The sequence below is a fragment of the Eurosta solidaginis genome, chromosome 1, assembly GCF_040869045.1.
Source record: "Eurosta solidaginis isolate ZX-2024a chromosome 1, ASM4086904v1, whole genome shotgun sequence".
NCBI classification, from domain to species: Eukaryota; Metazoa; Arthropoda; class Insecta; order Diptera; family Tephritidae; genus Eurosta; species Eurosta solidaginis.
This window is the reverse complement of record NC_090319.1, coordinates 346,635,579-346,662,623: the sequence shown is the minus strand read 5'-3', so window position 1 is coordinate 346,662,623 and position 27,045 is coordinate 346,635,579. Positions and strand designations below refer to the sequence as shown.

The 27,045-nt window shown below is 36.0% G+C and overlaps 1 protein-coding gene across 9 annotated transcripts in view; it reads right to left on the bottom strand.

The window, feature by feature from the left end:
• The window catches only part of LOC137238021 (sterile alpha motif domain-containing protein 5-like), an 801,561-nt gene that overhangs the window by 605,960 nt on the left and 168,556 nt on the right, over positions 1–27,045 (bottom strand). Inside the window, exon 2 of one of the 9 annotated variants that reach the window (XM_067762528.1) lies at positions 17,479–17,526. The exons of the other annotated variants lie outside the window; for them this stretch is intronic. The gene's annotated coding sequence lies outside the window, so the exon portion shown is untranslated. The remainder of the gene's footprint in view (positions 1–17,478; positions 17,527–27,045) is intronic. 9 annotated transcript variants of the gene reach the window in all.

Genomic DNA, 27,045 nt, shown 5'->3' with positions numbered 1-27,045 from the left:
CCTCGTTTTTATAAAACTGCATTTTAGAATTTTCATGATTCTTTCATTTTGTATATTTTACTATTTTCAGTTATTTGTTTTTCGTTTGTTTGCAAAAAGATATTACCTTTTGACAAGTGCATTTTTTATGACCACTCTATTTGGAAAATATTTCACACAAATAGCCTACAGGTGTGTTCAAAAGTGCAAATATACACTCGGGTGCGAATAATAGACCCGGCAGTAAATTGAAGTAATTATATCACATCCTTAAGAACCAGTTTATGGTTAGCTTAAGGGAACAAATACGGAGGAAACTTTTGTCTAAACAAAAAATTTTTGGTTTTCCAAAACGCTTTGGCCGGGACTTGAATCCAGGACTTTCGATGTATTGGGAAAATGCTACGGCCATATCACGGCGGCCGCTGTGATAGCTTTATCTTAATTAAAGAACCTAACTTTCTTACACCAAAACAGCCCATCTACAGATTTATATAGAGGTATTAATTTTATATTTGGATGAACTTTTTAATTAAAACATGCTTAAATAAAGTGGCTTACCCATCACACATTACAACATAACATGTCGCAAAAACATCAGCCACAGAGACAAAACGTTAGAAAGTCTAGGCATAACCAGACGGTTAGGTTATGTGGACCTAGAAATAATAAAAATCTATGCTCTCCCTGCCAACTGCTGTCCAAGTGGCTATCGCCCTGATATCAGCGCGCTACTACGTGGCGAGAGCCGTTTTATTCTTGACAATTTCAACCATAGATTAGATTGATACGAATCTTTTGTTTACGCTCTCATATTTTCGCTCTCACGAGGGATTTATCTTCTAGTTGATGCTGGCAACAATCACAGATAAATCCCTCGCGCCAGCTGAAGCGGGTGCCAGAACAAAAAATGTGCCAGCCAAAACGAAAAACGTGCCAAAAATTTTGGTAAATTTTAGTTTGACCTACAACTGTAGAATAGCGTTCAAAAATTATGGGAAAAAGGATAAAATACTTGTTTTAGTGTAAATATTATTAGTTCGAAGGCGGAGGGTAAATATTATTTCCCGATCAAAAGTTATCGCCAAAACAGGTTTTGTAAATATGAAGTCCCGATGCAACCAGTCCATATTGATCACAGAACCTGGAACGTCAGACATGTAGGATAGGCCCTACCATTGAATGATGTTAACTATTATATCATAGGTCGGATTTACTGAAATTTCAAAAGAATATATGGTTTTCGCTTGAGTTAAATGCGTTACAATATTTGACTAATTACTTTAATCAAAATGTAAATTTTACTTAGATTTGTTTATATTTGACTCCAACTAGTAGTATTATTGTAAAATGAGTTTAAAGAAATGAATATTTTACGACTATCATTTTTTTAAATGATTGAAACTATAATCGCCGAAATGTATGTCAAAAATCCCCATAATCAGATCTATTAATTTTTGTTTGGAGTGGCATCACTGACAAATGTTATAAAAAATGTGCATTTTGACAGCGCTCTCTCGAAACAAAGAGTTGCAAATCCATTCATCTATGATTTCAACGCTCACCACGACCCCTGGCATTCTAGCTTGCCAGACGACATCAGAGGCAGACAGTCGATAAGTGCTTAACGTGGGTACCTATCTGCGAAGACCTACCCCACGGTGTCAAACACAGATCAATGTCCGTTGATCTTCGGCCCAACAAGTTGGCACCAATCGGTGAGCTGGGTGTTCAAGTCCACCAGCCTTGGTTTGGCCGGGGAGGACTATCAATCCTCCCCTTTCATTTTCGGGTGATGGCACCCGGTTGCACGGCAACTCCACCGCGAGTTCCGTGCTTGTCTCAGTGTCCCTCTTTCATTGATTTGATATCTCGATATCTGATGAACAAGTTAATCAGATTGAGATATTGTGTTTTGTCGCAATTTAGGAATGTGACCAACCTTTCCTGTTACAACAATGTAAATTACATTGTTGACGACGGAGCTGGTTTTGCTTAGATACTGCTTAAAGGCCGCACTACGTTGACAAACAGAGTGAACTTGGCACCAATTATGCTGCGTCTTAAACTCCATCACAACTAAAATCAAGGGATGTGACCAACCTTTTCCACACACAGACCTGTGATTACCGAGTGCCCGCCTCAGCAATGTCTCTCGACATCGCTTAAGACCACACTACGTTGACAAACATTGCGCGCCATATTGTGCTACATTTTGGCTTCCATTTTTGCTACTATTACTTCACTCCAATTTTCACTCAATTACGCAACAATTATGCTCCATTTTTCACTCCAATTACACTCCTACCACAACTAAAGGGATGTGTCCAAACTTTTCCGCTCAAAGACCTGTAAGTACCGAGTACCTGCCCCAGCAACATCTTCGCATAGCAGTCGGCCACACTGCAGTAATCTTGCTACATTTTTGGATGTGGCCATCCATTCTGCGAACGCCTCCTATTCGCAACGCAGTCTAAAGTCGCTTCAACATCTCAAAAGACGAGATGGGCACCGACCCACTCGCACAATTATCGATTGTTTTCGGCTGACGATAGACATACGTTTCTTCACCATCTTTCACCATCTTTCTCCGGTTGCCACAATTATGGGATGTGACCAACTCTTTCATCTGCCCCTCAGGGTCAGTTTCTCAATGAAATTGGGTATGCTGTAACAAGCAAGATACCGAATTCCCTTGGGTCGTGCGCCTACAAGGGAAAACAAGTCTACTCAGAGCGTGTCATAAAGTGAACTCTTATTTGAAACCACAGCCACCGCGATGCTCCCACAAGGGGGCCATCCCAGAACAGGCGGTGAGACCTGAGTACAAAGCATCGTACGATGCAGTGCATCAGGTCACACTGGCTTCTCCTGCTCCTGCGGTAGCAGTTTTTATAAAGACCTTGCCTAGGGTTACCTTTCGAGTAGAATCACCTTACTAATGGATTGGGTACCCATGGTATTATGGTTGCCTTTTACGACCGGTATACCTACCGTGGGCATATGCTAACCCCTAACCCACAGGGGGAATCAGAGGCAGACAGATAGCACAGCAAAGAGGCAATACGACTTTCTGCAGGATAAACGGCGATGCCCCCTCTCGAATTGCAGGTAACTGTCACAGCTCGCCAGATAAATGTCGGCGTCAGCGCATAGGTCATAAACTGCGTCGAATGGCAACCGATGCTTACTTTAGAATCTGACCACCAGCCCATACTCTTTTAAATACAGCGACCTGCTAATTTCATCACCTCTGAAAAGCAGACTTTTCATTTCAAAAAAGCAAGATTATACAATAACCTGGGTTGATTTGTATGGACGAAAGTTAACCGATATTGTGCCATCGATTTTTCGATAGGATTTTGGCTCAGGAAAAAAAAGTTCTCTACGCATACCCAAAAATATTTTTTGGGTTTTGGGGGTTATTTTGGTCGAAAAATTTACCGTTTCGCCATTTTTGTCGCAGGCTCGAAAATTATTTTTTTGGGTATGGGTAGTGGAACTTTTTTTTTCTGAGCCCAAATCCTATCGAAAAATCGATGCCACAATATCGGTTAACAAATCGACCCAGTCACAAACCAATACTTTGCTGCTCTCCACATTCCGACTAATATCAGGCGAGGCTAACGTGAGTTCCGCAAGGTTCTCGCTTCAGTTTCGACACGCTTTACTCCGACCGGTAGTATACCAGAAATCACCCCATTTCCCGGCTGAAGCTCCAGACTAAACAAGATAATGTGACCTGGTAAGATAACTCAACCCTAGAGACTTGAAAATTATGTGGTACGTAAATGAACAAGTGAATTGCCAAATGGAAGAGCATTTAAAGAACTGCAACCACTCTGGGTGTGTTAGCAAAGTATGGTCAAGCGTCAAATCCTTCTCAAATCCAACCAAACACAATGATAAAATATCCATCGCCTTTGATGATAAAACTTTTTAGGACTCGAAGAAATGCGCGAGAACTTTTTTCCGGCTATTTTTATTGCATCCTTCAGTAGATAAGGCCAGACGTCGTGCAAGCAGACGGGCACATAAACACAAGCACAATTTTTCACCCATTACTCCCTAAGAGGATGAAGAAGCCATCAAAAACGCCAAGCCGTCTAAATCAATAGGCCTAGACGGAAAAGTCGTTATCGTGGAAGGAACAGATGACGCGTATATTAGACGTTCACGTTGACGATGTTACGCTACCAAATGCCAGTCACCCAAAGACTTTAGGGGTAACGTTCGATAATACTCTGACCTTCAAAATGCATGCTACCGAAAGTTTAGTACAAAGCCGTAACAAAATCGTCAAGCCGCTTTCCGGCAACACTTGGGGACAATATAAAGCAACGTTGTTAACGACGTATAAAGCAATTTTTCGAGCGTTCATGTGCTACGCGTCACCAGTTTAGTCACCTGGTCTTAAAAACAAATACGGAATAAGGTAGCAGCCATGGGAGCATTTCTCATTACCATGGAACATTACCTACATAGCGAGGCCAAAGAGCTCAACATTTAAGAGCAATGCAAAATGCTGAATAGACAATTTTTGCATAATTGTCACAAACCAAGACACCCTAGAAAACAACTGCTTGATCTAGCCCCACATCCAACAGGATTAACGGAACATCACCATGAGTACTTGATGAGATCCGGCACCTGGCAACTCAGCCATTTGACCCCGACGAGCAAAAGAAAGCCCTTGGGAAAAATTTCCACAGAACCGATAAACGTCTTTGCCAGGACGCACCCCGTGAACGCCATTATCAATATACACGAGTCATCCTGGCCCAAATGGGTTCTGGAGACTGTAACAGGTTAAACTCCTACTTTTAGAGAATTAATCCCGATATAGGTAATATATATGTCCTGCATGCGTTGTGTCTCCACATGACACGAACCATATTTTCAATTGTAGTATGTAGCCTACGCCTCTAGCACCAATTTCTCTATGGTTCGCCCCCGATGGAACTGCTAGTTTCCTTGGACTCCCGTTAGAGAACTTTGATGAAAATTTGTGAGTGGTTGCACACATTGAATGGGGCAGAGCACTGTTAATAAAACAACAACAACCACTTAAAAGATTACTTTCATTGCACTGCCCGATGTTTATACATAAAGGGGGATTCGCTTTGTCTTGCAAACGGTGTACGGATTGCACGGATTTTAAAGTCACAACAACAAAATACACACATACGAAATTATATGCAATTTATGTTATGGTCAAACCTATGCATATTTCCATGCAAATAATGGTAGGAGATGAAAATAAAACCTGCTTTAAATAGAATGATTATTCATAACATTATGTTGTATGCTCCGTTTTACCAAACTTCAAAGAAGAAGAAATTAAACTTAGTATTAATGGAGGGGCACACACTTTCTGAGCTCACCCACCTCAATAGAATAGGATTTTATTCAGTTTCGTGTTATCTTATCGTGACTGTTAACTTTACCGTGCGTAACTTTATCTCACTTCTAAATTTCGTTTTTTTCTGTTTCACAAAGAAACGACAGATAATACGAGTGAGTAAACATGATTCGCTTATCTGTACGTGTTTACTGCTAGGGTGTGTTAACTCGGTAAATATTGTAACGAATTTACTTGCAAATCCTCTTATATGCAACCCTCTGCTAAGTTCGAATCAATAAACTGTTGAATAAATAACTCCAATATTGAATAATGGAAAAATGGCCTTTATTAAAGTATTTCACAATAACACTAATATTTTGCAACTAGCTTGATTAATAACCAAACTGACTGATAGTTTAAATGAAACTGATCTATTGCTCGACAGATAGCGTGCTTAACTGAAAACTGCTTGTAGCGCCTTTACCGCTGGTGCTTTTATACTCTGTGATTTCCTCGTGTCATCTTCTAGCTTCCAGAATTTACTTAGTCACCGCCATTTAATTATAGCTACAGATGCACGTATATAGCTTCTCATATGCTTGTATTTGTGAGCGACACTTCCACAATTACAATTGCATACTTTTGGGAGCATCTCAGATATCTGCATGTGTTTGTGCATCTCTTCTCTGCTGCATGTACGTACATATGTGTAGACATAATGATTTATTCGTTTATGTAGATACAAGTGACTGTCTGCTTTATTGTTGTTGTGACTTCATTTACTTTACATCAGACTAGGGATGTGAGTATCACTTAGTGTCACTCATATTCGTCACAATATAGTTTCTGTTTTTATACTCAGTTGAGCAGAGCTCACAGAGTATATTAAGTTTGATTGGATAACGGTTGGTTGTACATATATAAAGGAATCGAGATAGATATAGACTTCCATATATCAAAATAATCAGGATCGAAAAAAAATTTGATTGAGCCATGCCCGTCCGTCCGTCCGTCCGTCCGTTAACACGATAACTTGAGTAAATTTTGAGGTATTTTGTGGTATATTGATGAAATTTGGTACGTAGGTTCCTGAGCACTCATCTCAGATCGCTATTTAAAATGAACGATATCGGACTATAACCACGCCCACTTTTTAGATATCGAAAATTTCGAAAAACCGAAAAAGTGCGATAATTCATTACAAAAGACAGCTAAAGCGACGGAACTTGGTAGGTGAGTTGAACTTATGACGCAGAATAGAAAATTGGTAAAATTTTGGACAATGGGCGTGGCACCGCCCACTTTTAAAAGAAGGTAATTTAAAACTTTTGCAAGCTGTAATTGGGCAATCGTTGAAGATATCATGATGAAATTCGGCAGAAACGTTACTCCTATTACTATATGTACGCTTAATAAAAATTAGCAAAATCGGAGAAGGACCACGCCCACTTTTAAAAAAAAAAATTTTTTTTAAAGTAAAATTTTAACAAAAAATTTAATATCTTTACAGTATATAAGTAAATTATGTCAACATTCAACTCCAGTAATGATATGGTGCAACAAAATACAAAAATAACAGAAAATTTCAAAATGGGCGTGGCTCCGCCCTTTTTCATTTAATTTGTCTAGGATACTTTTAAGTCGAACAAAAATTAACCAATCCTTTTGAAATTTGGTAGGGGCATAGATTTTATGACGCTAACTGTTTCCTGTGAAAATGGGCGAAATCGGTTAATGCCACGCCCAGTTTTTATACACAGTCGTCCGTCTGTCCTTCCGCATGGCCTTTAACACGATAACTTGAGCAAAAATCGACATATTTTTACTGAACTTAGTTCACATGCTTACTTGAACTCACTTTATCTTGGTATGAAAAATGAACGAAATCCGAATATGACCACGCCCACTTTTTCGATATCGAAAATTACGAAAAATGAAAAAATGTCGTAATTCTCTACCAAATACGAAAAAAAGGATGAAACATGGTAAGGTAATTGGATTGTTTTATTGATGCGAAATATAACTTTAGAAAAAACTTTATAAAATGGTTGTGACACCTATCATATTAAGTAGAAGAAAATGAAAAAGTTCTGCAGGGCGAAATAAAAAACCCTTAAAATCTGGGCAGGTATTACATATATAAATAAAGTAGCGGTATCCAACAGTTGATGTTCTCGGTCACCCTGGCCCACATTTTGGTCGATATCTGGAAAACGCCTTCACACCACTCCCTTTTAAAACTCTCATTAATACCTTTAATTTGATACCCATATCGTACAAACTCATTCTAGAGTCACCCCTGGTCCACCTTTATGGCGATATCTCGAAAAGGCGAACACCTATAGAACGAAGGCCCACTTCTTTTTAAAAATACTCATTAACACCTTTCATTTGATACCCATATCTTACAAACAGTGTCTAGAGTCACCCCTGGTCCACCTTTATTACGATACCTCGAAAAGGCGTCCACCTATAGAACTAAGGGCCACTCCCTTTTAAGATACTCATTAACTCCTTTTGTTTGATACCCATATTGCACGAACGAATTCTAGAGTCACCCCTGGCCCACCTTTATGGCGATATCTCGAAACGGCGTCCACCTATAGAACTAAGGCCCACTCCCTTTTAAAATACTCATTAACACCTTTCGTTTGATACCCATATTGTACAAACAAATTTTAGGGTCACCCCTGGTCCACCTTTATGGCGATATCTCGAAACGGCGTCCACCTATGGAACTAAGGATTACTCTCTTTTAAATACTCATTAACACCTTTCATTTGATACCCATATCGTACAAACGCATTCTAGAGTCACCCCTGGTCCACCTTTATGGCGATATCTCGAAAAGGCGACCACCTATACAACAACCACCACCCCCTTTTAAAATACTCATTAATACCTTTAATTTGATACCCATATCGTACAAACACATTCTAGAGTCACCCCTGGTCCACCTTTATGGCGATATTTCGAAACGGCATCCACCTATAGAACTAATGCCCACTCCCTTTTAAAATACTCATTAACATCATTCGTTTGATACCCATATTGTACAAACAAATTCTAGGGTCACCCCTGGTCCACCTTTGTGGCGATATATCAAAACGGCGTCCACCTATGGAACTAAGGATTACTCCCTTTTAAAATACTCATTAACACCTTTCATTTGATACCCATATCGTAGAAACCCATTCTAGAGTCAACCCTGATCCACCTTTATGGCTATATCCCTAAATGGCGTCCACCTATAGAACTATGACCCACTCCCTCATAAAATACTCTTTAATACCTTCCTTACTTGTTTTACATGTATATACATATGCACTTAAACTTTATATGGACTCCTAAGTGTTTAACCTTATCTACACTTATGAAATTGTTGCTCAGAAAATTACAATTGTTAAATTTCAGTATGCATTATACTCAGTTGAAACTGAAATATGTCGTTCCATTTTAACTCTACACTATTCTCCACTTCTATGGCCGAAAAGTTTGTAAGTTCACAATTCCTTGCAACCCATTCAGCTATAGGCACACTATGACCAATAGAGGTGCGCGTCTCTGCAATTCAGTACAACACGTGTTGTAGCGAGTTATTTAACCACTGCCGCAATTCTTTGATAATTGCCGCTAGATGGGTCTCACAAACATTATCTGATGCTAAGCGTGGTTTTTTACCCACGAATGCTAGTTTTAACTTTTGTAGCGTTCCACTGAGTCATCGAGCTCCGGATCACGCTCAAATCTCATTCCAACGATCCGGATCAGTACAATGAGAGTTGACAGCACTTAACTAATGTGTATACATAATAGAGTGCCAGTTATTTCAAACCCTTTTTCCCGAATCGCTCCATAATAATAATGCGATGTATTTTCCATATAAAATTGTATAGGATTTTGCACTTAAAAAAAGCGAGAGTACTAATGCTTAACAAAAGGGTCGACAGTTAAAACATGCCCAAAAGTGTCGGGAAAGGTACCAATATAAGCGTTTTGAACTAAATAACTATCGTCCCAAGGCCGATACTAAAAGTTTTACTTCTGTCAGGTGCTTTGTGCAAAAAGCATTGTACGTTATGTTGTGGTTCTTGTATTTTTCAAATAAAAAATGTATTGTTTTTCTATCATGATTTTAAGTGAATATAGTTTAATAATTTTATGGCCTTAATAATTTGTTTTCGAACTAAAAGTAAAAATTTACGGCCTGTCAAGTGGATAAATTTGTTAACATTGCCCTAGCATATGTCTGTAAATGCTACCAAGTACAGAGGGTATGCTGCTAAAAATTGTCCCCAAAAAACCTAATCAACAGAGCTACCCTGTTGATCCGAAATTGATCCAGATAGATATCAGGATCACAGCGTTGTTGTTGCATTTGCAAGTTAAATTTCTATCCGTATCTGTCACCAAACAGTGATTAGGCCCGGTTTTTCAGTAGTTGGTTAAGTTAAGCTTAAACTAAGTTTGTTTAAACTCTAGTAAAATTTAAACTGCAGTTTAACTACTGAGCAGTTTTTAAGTCACAGTTTAAGGCCGTATTTGGGGTAAGCTTTTTTGTACGGCAACATTGGTTTTTTATTATCAGATAATTTGTAGATACGGCAACAGCTGGTTTTTGTTTACCGAACAAACGTGAAAAAAGAGTTTCTCCCACGAAATGTATCTAGTTCCGGAGGTGACATCATTATTTAATTATTCTTAAACCAGATAGTTCTCTAGTTGATATCTAACTTCATTCTCTAATCACTATCCAACCTTTGAGAAATTTTGTAAAATGTATAGTTCTCGGATCCTCAACGTCAAAACCTTCATTAAGACGTCTTTTTTAAATTATTTTCCAATCTCTGGGTGATTTTGTAAAATCTACAGTTCTCAAATAAATATTGAACACATTTCTGCAGTTGATACCCTACATTGGATATCGAGTTGAGGTGGAGTTGATAACAAAGTCTCCAAGGCGGTACCACCAAAACCAACAGCTGTTTATCGTGAGAAATAAACACCTGGTTGATAGCAGTAATGAAGTGTAACACAGGCCGGCAAGGTTTTTTTTTTTTTCGGATCAGGAAGTCATTTCTGACGTATTTCTGCGTGCTGAGTCCGAATCCATCCTCAGATTTGGTTCAGCACGTCAGGTTTTTGAAATATCTCACTTACTTACTTAATTGGCGCTTAACCGTTTAAACGGCTTACAGTATCTTTGAGAACAACTCTTTCCCCACAAAATCCATTTTCGAACGCCTCAATTCGATTTTTTTCCCGAGATATGGGTAATTCAAGTTAGGGTCTGTTGTCGAAGTCACATATCATGAGGTGGCCGCTTACACCTTGGGTCACGCATTTATTATTGGTATAAGTGCTACTAAAAATATCAAATCGTGGCGTTAGAAAATGAATTTTGTGGGGAAAGAGTTGTTCTCAAAGATACTGTAAGCAGATTTGCACAAAAAAAGTTCCTATTATTAAAATATAAACTCAAAAATGCTAAAAACAGCGTTTTTCGCACTTTTAGGATAGGATATCTCAAAATCCTGATATGTTGGACCAAATATGAGGACGTATTCGGATTCAGCGCAAAAAAATACGTCGGAAATGAGTTCCTGGTCCAAAACAAAAAAAATCCTATTTTTGCAGGCCTGTGTAATTAATCAAAAATAAATTATATATATTTTATTTTCTTTTCGTGAAAATACTGTGGTATGGAATCTTAAATTCGAGTCCAGTTAGTTCCCACAAGTTGGGAATTAAATGTTTACAACTTAATAAAAAATGCCCCCTTTAGCTTAGCGTACGCTATGATTCTCGAGTTTAGCCACTGTTTCGAAACAACTTTTGAGATTTTAGAAATTTGCCTAGTAATCAACATGAGCTCTATGTAATGGTACTCAAGCCCAAATGCTTGTTTGGTATATTCGACGCCATTTGGAATGAACGCAAGTAACTAATAGGTTAGCTAGAGTTTAACTCTACCAGATCGACCGCTTAAGCTCAGCTTAAAATTCAGTTAAAGTAGACTGCAAAACTGCAGAATAAGGTTAAACGTAGTTTAAATGACAAAAGTGAGTTGAACTTGTACTGAAAAACCGGGCCTTAATGACTTGCAAAATATTCAATAAGCAATATGTCCATGGGGATGAACGATGTAATCGCAACCACAAGAAATGGCTATGGCTCACTTCCGATCCATTTTGCACTAGTTTCAAGACAAGTCGCGTCATTGTTCTAATACCTGCTGCAGATATGAAACATACGTTTATGTGCATATTATTCCTTTTCACTTAAATACAAACCTATATAGATTTGTGTTTATGACCAATTTTTTGGAGGGAAATGTCACATACAAAAGTGTTAACTCGAAATAAAACTTTTCGTTTGCAACAGTTCGCGTTTAATTGCTTTTCCGAAAACTACTTTTGGTTCCTTCTTTTTTCTTTCGCAAATATGTAGGTATGTATTAGGAATTTTACGTTCATATATGAATGTATGTATACTAAGCTGGGTTGATTGGCATGCGCGAAAGTTAACCCATATCGCACCATCGATTTTTCGTGCAAAAGTGTTGCCGATGAAAACGAATTTGTCTCATAGTTCCTATCCCACCTAAAATTATGCGATAAAAACGTTGGCATTAACAGATTTAAAAAAAGCTTTTTTTTTGGTTTTTGGGACTGCTTTTGGTCGAAATCGATTTTTTTCATTTTCAAGGCTCCAAATTATTTTTTATGTATATGTTTCCGTTAGACCCACCAATAAGTATACCAAAATGATCAGGGGACGAGCTAAGTTGATTTAGCCATGTCCATCTGTCCGTTTGTTTGAACTCAAACTAGTCCCTAAATTTTTGAGATGTCTTGATGAAATTTGGTAAGCAGGCATATTTTGATGGGGGATTTGACATTTGTCGGAATCGACCGGATTGGAGCACTATAGCATTTTTTTTTGTCATTTTCGTAATTTCAATAAATAGTTCAAACAACAAAACAAAAATTATATGTCCGATTTTGATGAATTTTTCAGACAACCATCTATGCCCAATACGTAAGCTTGGTAAAATTTGATGTTGCTAGCTGTTAAAATGAGACAGAAATGGCGAAAAACCTCTTATTGAACAATCGATTGTATGGGAGGTATATGCTATAGTGGTCCGATCCGGTCGATTCCGACAAATGTCAAATCCCCCATCAAAATATGCCTGCTTACCAAATTTCATCAAGACATCTCAAAAATTTAGGGACTAGTTTGCGTTCAAACAAACGGACAGACGGACATCGCTAAATCAACTTAGCTCATCCCCTGATCATTTTAGTATACTTATTGGTGGGTCTAACGGAAACATATACATAAAAAATGATTTGGAGCCTTGACGTGGTCATAGTCGGATTTCGTTCAATTTGTATACCAAGATAAAGTGCGTGAACTAAATTCAGTAAAGATATGTGGTTTTTTGGTGTAGTTATCGTGTTAACGGCCATGCGGAAGGACAGACGGACGACCGTGTATAAAAACTGGGCGTGGCTTCAACCGATTTCGCCCATTTTCACAGAAAACAGTTAACGTCATAAAATCTATGCCCCTGCCAAATTTCAAAAGGATTGGTAAATTTTTGTTCGACTTATGGCATTAAAAGTATCCTAGACAAATTAAATGAAAAAGGGCGGAGCCACGCCCATTTTGAAATTTTCTTTTCTTTTTGTATTTTGTTGCACCATATCATTACTGGAGTTGAATGTTGACATAATTTACTTATATACTGTAAAGATATTAAATTTTTTGTTAAAATTTTACTTAAAAAAAAATTTTTTTTTTAAAGTGGGCGTGGTCCTTCTCCGATTTTGCTAATTTTTATTAAGCTTTTATACAGTAATAGGAGTAACGTTCCTGCCAAATTTCATCATGATATCTTCAACGACTGCCAAATTACAGCTTGCAAAAGTTTTAAATTACCTTCTTTTAAAAGTGGGCGGTGCCACGCCCGTTGTCCAAAATTTTACTAATTTTCTATTCTGCGTCATAAGCTCAACTCACCTACCAAATTTCATCGCTTTATCTGTCTTTGGTAATGAATTATTGCTCTTTTTCGGTTTTTCGAAATTTTCGATATCGAAAAAGTGGGCGTGGTTATAGCCCGATATCGTTTATTTTAAATAGCGATCTGAGATGAGTGCTCAGGAACCTACATACCAAATTTCATCAAGATACCTCAAAATTTACTCAAGTTATCGTGTTATCGGACGGACGGACGGACGGACGGACGGACGGACATGGCTCAATCAAATTTTTTTTCGATCCTGATGATTTTGATATATGGAAGTCTATATCTATCTCGATTCCTTTATACCTGTACAACCAACCGTTATGCAATCAAACTTAATATACTCTGTGAGCTCTGCTCAACTGAGTATAAAAAGTCAATAAACTCAAATTTTGCAGGCTCGAAAATTATTTTTTTGGGTATGCTTAGTGGAACTTTTTTTTCCTAAGCCCAAAACCTATCGAAAAATCGATGGCGCGAATAGGTTAATAAATCGACCCAGCTTAATATATATATATATATTTTGATCTTTATTTTCTTTTCCTCCTGTTTGACTACAACATACGAATATATTTACGTATGAGTTTACTTGATGTTCACATATGCTCTCCTAAAAAGTTATTTATGTAAAAAAGCAACTAAAATGTATTACAAGTTTTTAGACACGTTTTCACACTACCACGCTCAAAAAGTGTTCTAATAAAAGTTCCAAATAGTGCCAAATATAACGTGAAAAGTTTTGAAATACAAAATTGACTAGTTTTTGTCCCTTTTTTACGTGATTACTATATTCACATTAAAATAATCGCAGTTCATATGGTTTATAATTTGCATTTTAAATAGACAGAATTTTTGTATTAAATGTCTAAAAGAATCAAATGCAATTTTTAAAATTTGCAGAGCATTGAGCTAGAAAATCAAATGTGAAAATTGGATTTGAAATTGTTGAGCTATCACAAAACTTTAATGGATGAGCATCATTCGCAATGACTATGAAAATCCTATGAATATTTAAGAAACGTGCCTCCATATTTGTTTTGATATTTAATATTGGCATACTAAACTGGAAAAAAAAATGTTTTTTATAGGAAAGCATTTGTTGCTAAGCATTTGCAGTGTCATCAATATACCATTCTTGGTAGTTTTTTATGTTAATATGGTTTTTATAAATTGTTTTTTGAAAGTACACATAAAAAACTACCTGTTAATGACAAACGAGCTAAAAGGACAGGTGTGAGTTCCACTAATTACTATCATTATTATTTTTAGTAATATTTTCGCCCAAAAATAGAAAGAAAAATTCCTCAAACCCGCCAAATATATGCTGATAAATACATTTCGGAAGCTGGGCGCGTATTATGTGCTACGATCCGTGATCGAAAATCATTTTTTAAATCACAATACCTCCGAAATAGTGAATCGGATTAATGGCTTATGTGAACTTGCGACAAATGGTACTCGTTAAATCCATAACTTAGAAATAGTTTGACAGTTGCATATTTACCGCTTGAGCAAAAATGGTTCAGTCACTGATGGCAACACGTAATACGGGCCCAGTTCAACCATTCTTCATTGCAATTTTGGCCCGCTGTTTTAAAGTAGTGCTCTATCCTTCTGATAAATTGCTATATCTATACCACTTAAAAGCTTTTTGTTTGATAAGAGTGTCATGAAAGGATCATTATGAACGTTGTTTTTTATTTTTTTCAAAATTTTAATTTTTGGCAATTTTGTGGATCATGGATATTTCAAAAAATTTGGCTTTGTTGATTTGCCAATTCGAAAAAAAGGTACTATTAGAATCGAGTTCGATATCTTCAAACTATTAAAAGCACTGTTTGCATTTGGTACTCTAGAGTGACACTAGCAGCCAAAAATATGCTCTGCTACTGCTCCCACTCTAAACATGAACAGAGCACAGGGCAGAGCGGTAGCTTAAAAACGTGATGACTTTACTTAAGCCCTGCTACGAGCTTTGTCGTGTTTTAGAGCAGAGAAAATAGCACAATAAAAACTCCACACGAAATGCTAATTGTAGTGTAGCGAGAGCCAAAAAAAATGTATGCTATTTTCTCTGTTAAGCATTGTTATGCAGCACTTTATCTTACTCTTTTTTTGCTCTCGCTTCATTGCAAATAGCAGTTATTTTGGAGTTTTTTATTCTTTTATTTTCTCTGCTCTAAAACACGACGTAGCTCGTAGCAGAGTAACTAAAATAAATGCTGTCACTTTTTTATGCTACGTCTCTGTTCATATTCAGAGCCGGAGTAATAGACAACAAGGAAGGCTAAGTTCGGGTGCAACCGAACATTACATACTCAGCTGAGAGCTTTGGGACAAAATAAGGGAAAATCACCATTTAGCAAAATGAACCTAGGGTAACCTCCAGGGTGTTTGTGTTTGTGTATGACATGGGTTTCAAATGGAAGGTATTAAAGAGTATTTTAAAAGGGAGTAGGTCATAGTTTTATAGGTGGACGCCATTTTAGGATATCGCCATAAATGTGGACCAGAGGTGACTCTAAAATGTGTGTTGTACGATATGGGTATCAAATGAAAGGTGCTAATGAGTATTTTAAAAGGGAGTGAGCCTTAGTTGTATATGTGAAGGCGTTTTCGAGATATCGACCAAAATGTGGACCAGGGTGACCCAGAACATCATCTGTCGGATACCGCTAATTTATTTATATATGTAATACCACGAACAGTATTCCTGCCAAGATTCCAAGGGCGTTTGATTTCGCCCTGCAGAACTTTTTCATTTTCTTCTACTTAATACCCACCCAAAGTCTTTTCTAAAGTTATATTTTGCGTCAATAAACCAATCCAATTACCATGTTTCATCTCTTTTTTCATATTTGGTATAGAATTATGGCATTTTTTTTTTCATTTTTCGTAATTTTCGATATCGAAAAAGTGGGCGTGGTCATAGTCGGATTTCGGCCATTTTTTATACCAAGATAAAGTGAGTTCAGATAAGTACGTGTAATAAGTGTAGTAAAGATATATCGATTTTTGCTCAAGTTATCCTGTTAACGGCCGAGCGGAAGGACAGACAGACGATTGTGTATAAAAACTGGGCGTGGCTTTAACCGATTTCACAGAGAAAAGTTATCGTCATAGAATCTATGTCCCTACCAAATTTCACAAGGATTGGTAAATTTTTGTTCGACTTATGGCATTAAAAGTATTCTAGACGAATTAAATGAAAAAAGGCCAAGCCACGCCCATTTTGAAATTTTCTTTTATTTTTGTATTCTGTTGCACCATATCATTACTGGAGTTGAATGTTGACATAGTTTACTTATATACTGTAAAGATATTAAATTTTTTGTTAAAATTTGACTTTTAAAAAAATTTTTTTTAAAAGTGGGCGTGTTCGTAATCTGATTTTGCTAATTTTTACTTAGCACACATACAGCAATAGGAGTAACGTTCCTGCCAAATTTCATTGTGACATTTTCAACGACTGCCAAATTATAGCTTGCAAAACTTTGAAATTACCTTCTTTTAAAAGTGGGCAGTACTCACGCCCATTGTCCAAAATTTTCTTAACTTTCTATTCTGCGTCATAAGTTCAACCCACCTACTAAGTTTCATCGCTTTAGGCGTCTTTGGTAATGAATTATCGCACTTTTTCAGTTTTTCGAAATTTTCGTTATCGAAAAAGTGGGCGTGGTTATGGTCCGATTTCGTTCATTTTAAATAGCGACCTGAGATGAGTACCCAGACACCTACATACCAAATTTTATCAAGATACCTCAAAATTTACTCAAGTTATCGTGTTTACGGACGGACGGACGGATGGACGGACATGGCTAAATGAATTTCTTTTTTCGCCCAGATCATTTGGATATATAAAAGTATATATCTATCTCGATTAGTTTATGTCGTTACGGATTACCGCTATGCGGACAAAGTTAATATACTCTGTGAGCTCTGCTCAGCTGAGTATAAAAATTTAGGGTAATATATAATTTTCAACCAGTGATTAAAGGTATTTTTTTTTTTTTAATTTAGGCACTTCAAAAGCTTTTTTTTTTATTTTATAAGTTTTATTTAAAACATTTTTTAACTTTCTCATGCCGTGTTTTTAAATAATAAAGATTTAGTGACTTACTACTTTGAGAGTGTTTCTTGATTATGCGTAAGTGGATCGTTATCTTACCTGAAAATAAAAGAAATCGCATATTATAAAAATTCATTTTTAACTCGCTTATATTTCCATAATTTGTATGTTTCTATGTACGTAACTCTATTCTATACCAAACAATAAAAAAATATTGCGTATACGCACCGGTACCCGTTTTTTTAGGTTTACGAATACGTTTACGTAAAATTGTTTAACTTTTAATAAAATAGCGCGCTTATTACTTCCAATTATTTTTTTATGTTGTATTATGTTATGTATTTAAATTTTTGGTTCAGAGATAAAAATTCTTTGTTAGCAATTATAATACCTATGAAAAATTTTTGAATCAATAAAGCTAAGGCTGAAGACAGAGTGCAAGCATTTCTATGATAAAAACAGTATGGTGGTCCGTATTGCTGTTGTTATAGCGGTAAAGACAGAATTTCGCTGGAAATTTCGATATTTTAGTAACCTCTTACGCATCTTAGCATACCTGCCCCGCCCCTTAAACTGCTCGGGGTGGGTGATATTTATATATAAAATTAACGATTTTTTTCAGTCTCACCCTTTTAAATGATTATACCAAGGTTTAGAAAAGCACATGTAAATTTTGGTCCCGGTTGAATAAAGTTTATGCAATATCCATGCGAAAAATTTAAAATTTACGTTTAAACTAAAGTATCTAACACATTTATTCTACCCAAAATTTGGTTTGTTTAAATTTCTCTCTTTAATTAGCACCTTATACTTTTTCTTCTATTTTTCTTCTTATTATTGTTTATATTTATTCCCTTTCTTTATTCAATTTATGTTCCTCTAACTCCTACTCCAACTCCCACTCCCACTTCTACTTGCACACCAATTTCTACTTCCATACCCACTCAGAGCCAGTTCTTTCCAGACTCCCTCTACCTCTCCTACCCTAATTTCCCCAAATATATGGAATCTCTATATCAAATATGGAATACCTGCTTTATCTGACCCGCCGACTTTAACATATTTGTTTTTATATACCACTATGAAACTATGAATATGTGTCTAACACCAATAAAAATTTTAATATCGCATTCATCTTTACATGTAAGCTATAGATAAATAATTGAGCCGTTCCTCTGCCGATAATATTGCTCTCTGTGATTTATCTTCTTTTTCAGTAAACAGAGGCAGCTGACAAACTATAGCTTCTGCTTGCTCGCCCTTCTTCTCTCCCTGTATTATCCTTTTCACTCTTACTTTCCTTCCCCATCACCTTTGTGATTCTTTTCTCTTCTTTTACCAATTCGTCACCATAAACCTCCCTTCATTTTTTTTTTCATGTACTTCCCTTCTCCAGGTTCCTCTCATTTCCATCTTCCCTGCACACCTTCTCCATTTTCTAACCCCACTTTATTTCCTCTCCCTCACTTTCTCTATATTCTTTATTCCTTTCGCCTTTCTCTCCGACTCCCAATTCCACTCCTATCTCTTACATTCCATTTTCATTTGTTCAGCCTAAGGCTTTTTGTATAACTATCACTGTTGCTTGCTCTTCTTCTTAATAATATACGAAATTTTACGTAACTATCTATGATTTTAAAAATTGGTTCCTCCGATTTAGTGTTATAAAGTTACCAAAAGATTTTTCGTTCGCTTTAACATATAAGATTAAACTGTTCGGCAGGCTGCCTAAAAGGCAGGGTACCAAAAATTAAGCTTGTCGAAACGGAAGCATTGCACTAAATGCACCATAAATATAATTCTTTCGAATAGGGCGGCCACTGGTTCACTTCTCGGAAAGCTAAGAAAGAAACCGGTCCAAATTGTAAATCTTAAGAATCTTCAAGTCCCATTGAACACACAAAATTGTACGTTAAAAGCTCTTAGCTGAGTATATCTTATTCGATTCCACCTGATCATAAACATTTCTACTTATTTTATATCTCTACAAAATCACCTACATACATATTGATTTGTTAGTGCTTGCTTTGCTTGCATTTTAAACAAGCAAACATCGAAAGGCGTACCACTTGAACATTCAAGTGCTCTGTTGACAAACACTTTGGACCACCATAGCCGTGTCATGCAATCTACAGCAAATGAGTAATTGTTGCCACCTGTTGAGATGTCAGATTAACATAGTTATGAGTATGCAAAACAAATACAAGCCACAAATACTTTTCAACATTTTTTGTTTTTTTCATATTTCGGTTTTTGTTTTCAATTTACAATTCTAAAAATGGTTAACATGTTTTGTCTTCCTCGTTTTTTGTTTTCTTTTTTTGCATATGTCATTCATTTGATTTATAAGCTTATTCCTGTTAGAATATTTGCATGTATTTCGCTTAATATGAAGCTTTGCATGCTAAACTGACATTTCAAGTGCTGATTGTATATCTCTGGAGTGCGGCGTATTTGCAATCGACAAGTATTCAAAAATTCACAGAGCTGTCAAATTTGTGCTTGAGCCATGTTCAAAATAAAAAAACAAATTTGATAAATGATTTTAGATTTTAATTCTTTTTGGTTTCCAGTATTGATATTGGACTAGCGTACAAGTGTGTATATATAAATATAAAAAAGTGTAGGTACATGTATTCCGGAAAAAATAAATTATGTTTCGAGTCATCCATTATTAATTGTTCATACATATGTATATATTCTATAATTAAACTTTGAAACATCAATCATAACAAAAACTACAAAGTATGCGTTTATGTGGGTTCAGATTTGTAATTTTTTAAAAAACCTTACTTGGTTATTTCAACAAATTGCTTTTACCAAGGGCCTTAGTAGTATTTACACATGGTGCGCCTGACTCACGAATCATCACCTTCAACAAGGCGTAAGGTTTTGTAACTAATCTTTTATGAAAATAGCAATTTATAAAAATGAAATTTTTGAACCCTTTTTACGGCAAACTATATTTCTAGGGTATAAACAATTATATATGTATCGATATATACGCTGTAAGTGTAAATATATGCCGGTGTATTTGTGCGATAACCTCCTAAGAGATTTTAGGCTGAACTTCTATTCCAATTTGCGTCGTGTTCCTTTTAATTTTTCCTAGAAATTGGCGGGACGGGACCTGATTGTTTTATGCCGACTCCGAACGGCATCTGGAAGGCAGATAAGTTTTCACTGAGAGCTTTTCATGGCAGATGTACACTCGGAGTGCTTGCCAAACACTGTCGAGGGGCGACCCCGCTTAGAAAAATTTTCTTCTAATTGAAAAACCTTGTTTTAAAATTTTGATGTTGCTTTGCGCGGGGCGTGACCCCTGGATCTTCGGTGTGGTAGGCGGAGTACGCTACCATCACACCACCAGTTAAATAAAAAAAAAATAAAATAAAAAGAAATAAAATAAAATAAAATAAAACAAAACAAAATAAAATAAAAAAATAAAATAAAATAAAATAAAACAAAACAAAACAAAATAAAATAAAAATAAGTAAAATAAAATAAAATAATATAAAATAAAATAAAATAAAACAAAATAAAATAAAATAAAACAAAATAAAATTAAATTAAATAAAATGAAAAAAAATTATGATAGAATAAAGACAATTAAATAAAATAAAATAAATTTTGATAATGACTTTTTCCGGTCAATTTATTTATAGAATTAAATTTTGGTTAGGCTTTTTTGACCAATGTATTTTAGATGTAAAATAAAAACTTTATTTCATCTTTCTACCCGACGTTTCGCTAGTCTCTCTAGCTTCTTCAGGGGGATAAATTTTGATTGTGGCGACCTTTTTGTTAACTAATCACTTTTTTCTAGCTGGCTTGAGGTCTGAGTTGAAATAAAAATACAAGGGTTTTTTTTTATATTACCAATATATTTCGATTACACACGGTAATCGTCTTCAGGGTGAACACTACAAAAAATAAAAACAACAAAAAAAATAAATAAATAAAAAATTTTCTAACATACAAATTTAAAAAAATTATAACATACATTTTTTACACGTGTGTATCACTTGACGTGGAATTTATCACTGATCGTTTGTTTGTCAACAAATATCTATAGAAGCTAGCAGAGTTATCTACGTCCGTTATGTAGTTCATTCGTTTACTGGTTGGTGTGTTAATAATGTGAAGCATTTCCAGAGTAAATCGTTTTCTGTAATATTGTTCTTGTTGAAGAATAGTAGCTTTGTCAAAGTTTGGTGAGTGGGAGTTTTCAGTACAGTCAAAGAAATTAAAATTATAAGAAGGTTGAACTCGCTGCTTCAAAATTCAGCGAGAAAACAAAAATTTTCTGAAAGAGCAGGTTAGTGGAGTTCACCATACTCTTTGGCACGTCTTTCGCACCGCGCGGCGAAAACGAATTCTAATTGAATTTTCGTGTAGTTTTGTTTTGGATTTGGTCGGTCGCGTAGTTTTTGGTTTTATTTAAATAATTATTTATCAGTGAATAATTATTTAAATAAGTTCTAAAGTGTTGTTGAAAAGTGAAGTGCTTTAAAGGATTAAGAAAGAAATTGTGATTAAAAAGTGAAGTAACAAAAGAAACTATGTGAAGTGCAAATTTAAGCAATGTCGGCCATTGCTGAAAATAATAAGAAAAGAAATACGAAGTAATTCTTTCAAAAATGAATTAATAAGTGGTGGTTTGTCGGTTTAGTAAAATTAAAGTAATCAAAGTAAAAAACCGTTCTGAGTGAAATAAAGAAATATGAAATAGTGTAAATAATATCAAAAAGTGGTCTGAAAGAAAAAATATTTGTTGTGAAATTTGTGTTGTGTTGTTGATTTAAATGTCGGCCATTGCTGAAAGATGTAGCAAAACAAAAATGTGCAAAAGGAAGAAGTGTGAAAGTGTGACAAAGGAAAGAAGTGTTTGTATTTTAATTTTGAAATAATTGCCAAAATAAGTGTTTATATTATATTTGTGTTGCATAAGTTGTATTTGAAAGCTGTGCAACAATATATAAATAAGCAAATATTTTGTTTTCCATCAAATCAAAACAAAGGTCAAGCTAGTGAACTGTGTACATATGTATGTACATATATAGTGAAGCAGTGTGTGAGAAAATTAAAAAGTAAACAAAGATACCAAAACAAGGACAAGTTTTTGGTGTTTGAAAACTAATAACAATTGCCAAAACAAGTGTTTAATTATACTTTGTTTGCATTAGTTGCATATGAAAGCTGTGCAAAAACATATAAATAAGCAAATGTTTTGGTTGCATCAATGGGTTTTTGTAATTTGTTTGTTTGTTGATCAGATGAAGGCGGGAACGAAAGAGGGTTTTTTCTACTATTTCTAAAGTGCGAAATATGATATGGCTATACTCACCCTCGTGCGTAAAATTCTTTGCGCAAAAGGAGATGCATACATGTGTCCGTACGTACACCAAAAAATTCGTTTCATATTTTTGACGGATACGCGCTAGTTTTTATGAGCGCCTGGTGAAGTCAAAATTTGCCTTTAAAATCTCTGGCAAAATAAATTAAAGAAAATTTGCTTAACGAGAAGTAAGTAGGAGGGATTGATTGGAAGTTTTCCTCGCCTAAGAATGTGTTAGTTTTGGCCTATACGTACGAGACCAGACGAAAAGTTTGCATGGGTTAGTAGGAAGAATCAAATTTTAAATTTTGTCTGACTTCTTTCTATTTTTTGTTCTTCCTCTTATGTTTGTGATTTTCAGAATGAGACGTTGGCGGGAATGTAAGATTTCCTCGGCAAAAAATTTAAGATTGTGTTAGTTTTGGCCTATATGTACGAGGCCGGACAAAATGTTTGAATGTGTTGGTAAGAAGAATCGACACAAAATCAAAATTTAAGATTTTGTCTCTGGTTTGACTTTTGTGCTTGTGGATGAGGCGAAGGCGGGTATGGAAGTTAGGAAAAATGCTTGCATATTTTAGCGACATTTGCTATTTTATATGGGCATTTTTATAATTTCAGCTAAAAAAAAAATAAAAAAGGATCAACTAGAGCGTGCTTTGAACCCACGAAATCTTACAACAATGTACTTGACTAAACAGCTGTGCCACAATAGCTTGTGAAAATCGATAGCCTAATAGGTAGTTATAAGGATGAATTTCAATCTAGTGAGTGGGGAATGATGAGTGAATGCGTGGGACATATATATAATTTCTAACTTGGAAACATATTTATATGTTGTACAAAGGAGATAGCTCTATTATCCTCTTTGGTTTGTATAGTACTTTTTACTTAGCAGCATTCATTAGAGATGCGAAATGCAATACTTAACCTTGTACCATATGACGTAGGCGGGAATGTAAGATTTCCTCGCCAAAATCTAATGTTGTGTTAGTTTTGGCCTATATGTACGCGGCCGGACGAAATGTTTGAATGTGTTGGTAATAAGAATCGACACAAAATCAAAATTTAATATTTTGTCTAGAGTTGTGCTTTTTCGTTCATTTCAGAGATTCGAATCTTTCGTTCTTTTTCTGATGAACGAACAAGTTGTTCTTTTTGTTCATCCGTTCTTTTTTTTTCAAGCAAATTTGTTCACTGCTGCTTGCACCCGCGAAAAAAGCCAATAAGTATAGATGAGGGTGTGTATGCAGCAATGCTTTGTGTAAGAACTAAAAGAACAAATAGAACCGAAATCGAAGATCTAGTTCACTTGTTCAGTTGAGAGACCCGGTCAGTTGAACACGTTCAGAACGAAACGACCCAACTCTAATTTTGTCTCTGGTTTGACCTTTGTGCTTGTTGGTGAGGAGAAGGCGGGTATGGAAGTTAGGAAAAATGTTTGCATATTTTTAGCGACATTTGCTATTATATATGGTCGCCTATTACCATGCCAGCTTTCGATGGCTCTTTTACCATTGAGAACAATTTCAAACAATTGAAGAAATTTCAAACAATGTTTGAAATTTGGTTAAAAAATGTTTCTTTGATATTGTGAAACGCCTATCGGCAAAATTTTGCTATTTTGGCGCATTTTTATAATTTCAGCTAAAAAAAAAAATAAAGAAAAATTAAGTTGGCCGGGCTTTGAACCCACGGAAACCTACAACAAATTAGCAGTCTATACAGCTATGCCACATTAGCTGACAAATGCTATTGGCCAAACAAGCAGTTATATGCATGATGCTTGAGTTTCAGTCTAGTGAGCGGTGTGTGAATGCGTGGGACATACATACTAAGTAACGGTATTTCTGACTTCTAAACACATTTATATGTTGTACAAAGAAGATAGCTCGATTATCCTTTGGTTTGTATATTACTTTTTCCTTTGCAGCATTCATTTATGGATGAGTATTTTAACTTAAATTTTTCTAACATACTCCAGTAAGCCTACATATTTTTCTGATGGCCTGGTGTATTGGGCTCTTTTATATATTTTCGGGCTTCCTCTGTGGCCTTGTGAACAACTTTTGATGATTTTGGTTGTTGATTGATTGATTTTGGATGATTTAAAGAAGAAAAAATATAAAAATAAATAAAATGTGTGGTATTCGAACCCAGAATCATCAAAAGTTGCGCGCGCAGTGGGGCGAGGACATTATGAATTATGAATGAAAGTTTGTTAATTGCCACACACCTAAGAATTTAAGGCCACCACTGTTAAAATCAATTGGTGGAAGAGAACAAATACCATAATTGCCTGCCAAAAAGCATCCCAATTTCGGCATAGATTGTACCGAAAGAGAAACAAAGTAGGCAAGACAAGATGATTTTTATTCAATTTATTTGTATTTTGGCATTTCTCACGTTATCAAACGTTACGAATGAAATTTTGTTAATTGCCTCACACCTAAGAATTTAAAGGCCGCCGCGGTTAAAATCAATTGGTAGAAGTAAACAAGCAATATAATTTTTTGCCAAAAAGCACCCCAATTTCGGCATACATTTTACCGAAAGAGTAACAAAGTAGACAAGATCTTAGACAAGATCAATTTTATTCATTCTATTTGTTTGTATTTTGACATTTCTCATATTTTACGCGGCGAAAATATGCTCGCCGCGGCTTGTATTTGGTGAACTTGGCAAACACGAAAAATAGTGTGTGGCATGTGGTGAACTCCACTAATTTGTTCTTCTGGACTCAACTCGCCAAAAAAACTTATACTGGCGTGTTCAACCTTCTTATAATTTTAATTTCTTTGGTACAGTGCAGTTTTTTGGTTTGCAGTATGTTGGCAATATTTGTAATCCGATTTGTGTTGCGCTAGTCTAGTTTTAAGTTTGCCTTTTGTTGTTCCAACATATACGCTGTGGCATGGTTGGTTGTTTTTTCCATTGCAAGGGATTTCGTAAACTATATTGCTTTTTTCTGTATGTGGAATTTTTGATTTTGTTTGATTATATATGTTTTTTAATGTATTTATCGGCTTATGTGCTATTTTTACTTCATCTTTGTTGTAGCAGTCTGATTTGGCCAATCGTTCCGACAAACTCCGTTACTCGCTGTGTTATATTTTCAGTCCAGAGTAGTTTTCTATCCAAAATCGCTCCCTGATACTTGAACAGGCACTCATCTTATGGTCCCACACCTCCATTAATTGTAGTAGTTGTTTAACGATCTGGGTGGTGAGAAAGCATCTTCTTCCGGAGTGCCTCTACTAATGAACAGATGGAGCGTTTATCGACCTAACTCCATATTAATTCTTCTGCGAGTAAGCAGTTTGAGAAGATTAACTCAACTATGAATGCGTCGATTTGGAGGATTGTTAGGGCCGAAGTCATTGCCTCCTGAAGAACATTATAAAGGCACCTGCAAACATCTAAAACTGCCACAAGTGTGCATTTTTTGAGGTCGAACAACCTCTAGATGAGATATACTAAGGGGTGCAGAGCAGTATGGTTTCCTCTGCCTTAACTATAAGTGTAGTGAGCTTACGTAAGAAACGATAGCTCAATCGGTCTCCTGATATAGTATTTCGGAAGTCTTTCTTAGGTTTTATAAGAAGAAAAGAAGATAGGCTCATAGGCCTGAAATCGTTCGGCTTTGAGCGAGAGGTTATTCTCGCATTTGATACAAGAACTATCACCTCCATTCATAATGCGAAAAAGTAATTTAACCTTAGGCAGGTTACAAATATAAACCTTTACCTGGGCTTGATAAGTTTGGAGTGGTACAGTTGGCCTGGTAAGACACGATGCGGCCCTGTTGAGTTATAGACCCCAAAAATTGTATAAGGCTACTATAGATTCCTCGTTTCTGTGGTTTCTCTTCCAAGCTAAGCTGAGGGTAACATGCTGACTTAGGTAGCATGTCCATCCACGAACGCTGGAAAATGTTTAACTAAAAGCAGGATTATAGTGTCCGTATCAAGGAAAAATTCATTTTCTGGACAAAATCATGAGGTGTTTTTGATCGAGAGAGCACCCCTCTCATTCGGGAGGTATTAGACGTAGATGGAATCCCGCCACCGGATAGCTTACCATGGCGTAATCGTTATAACACTGTTTCGTATCATAAACGATTAGAAGTCGTCGGTAAACGAAAAGAATGAGTGATCATTGCTATATAGGAGATAGTTTCTCCAGTTATTAACAGTGATACAGCTGTCAGATCTATAAGCAACAAGTGGCATAGGTCCTAGAAAGCTTCTAGTATTTGCCAAGAGGAAGGAATTATTTTA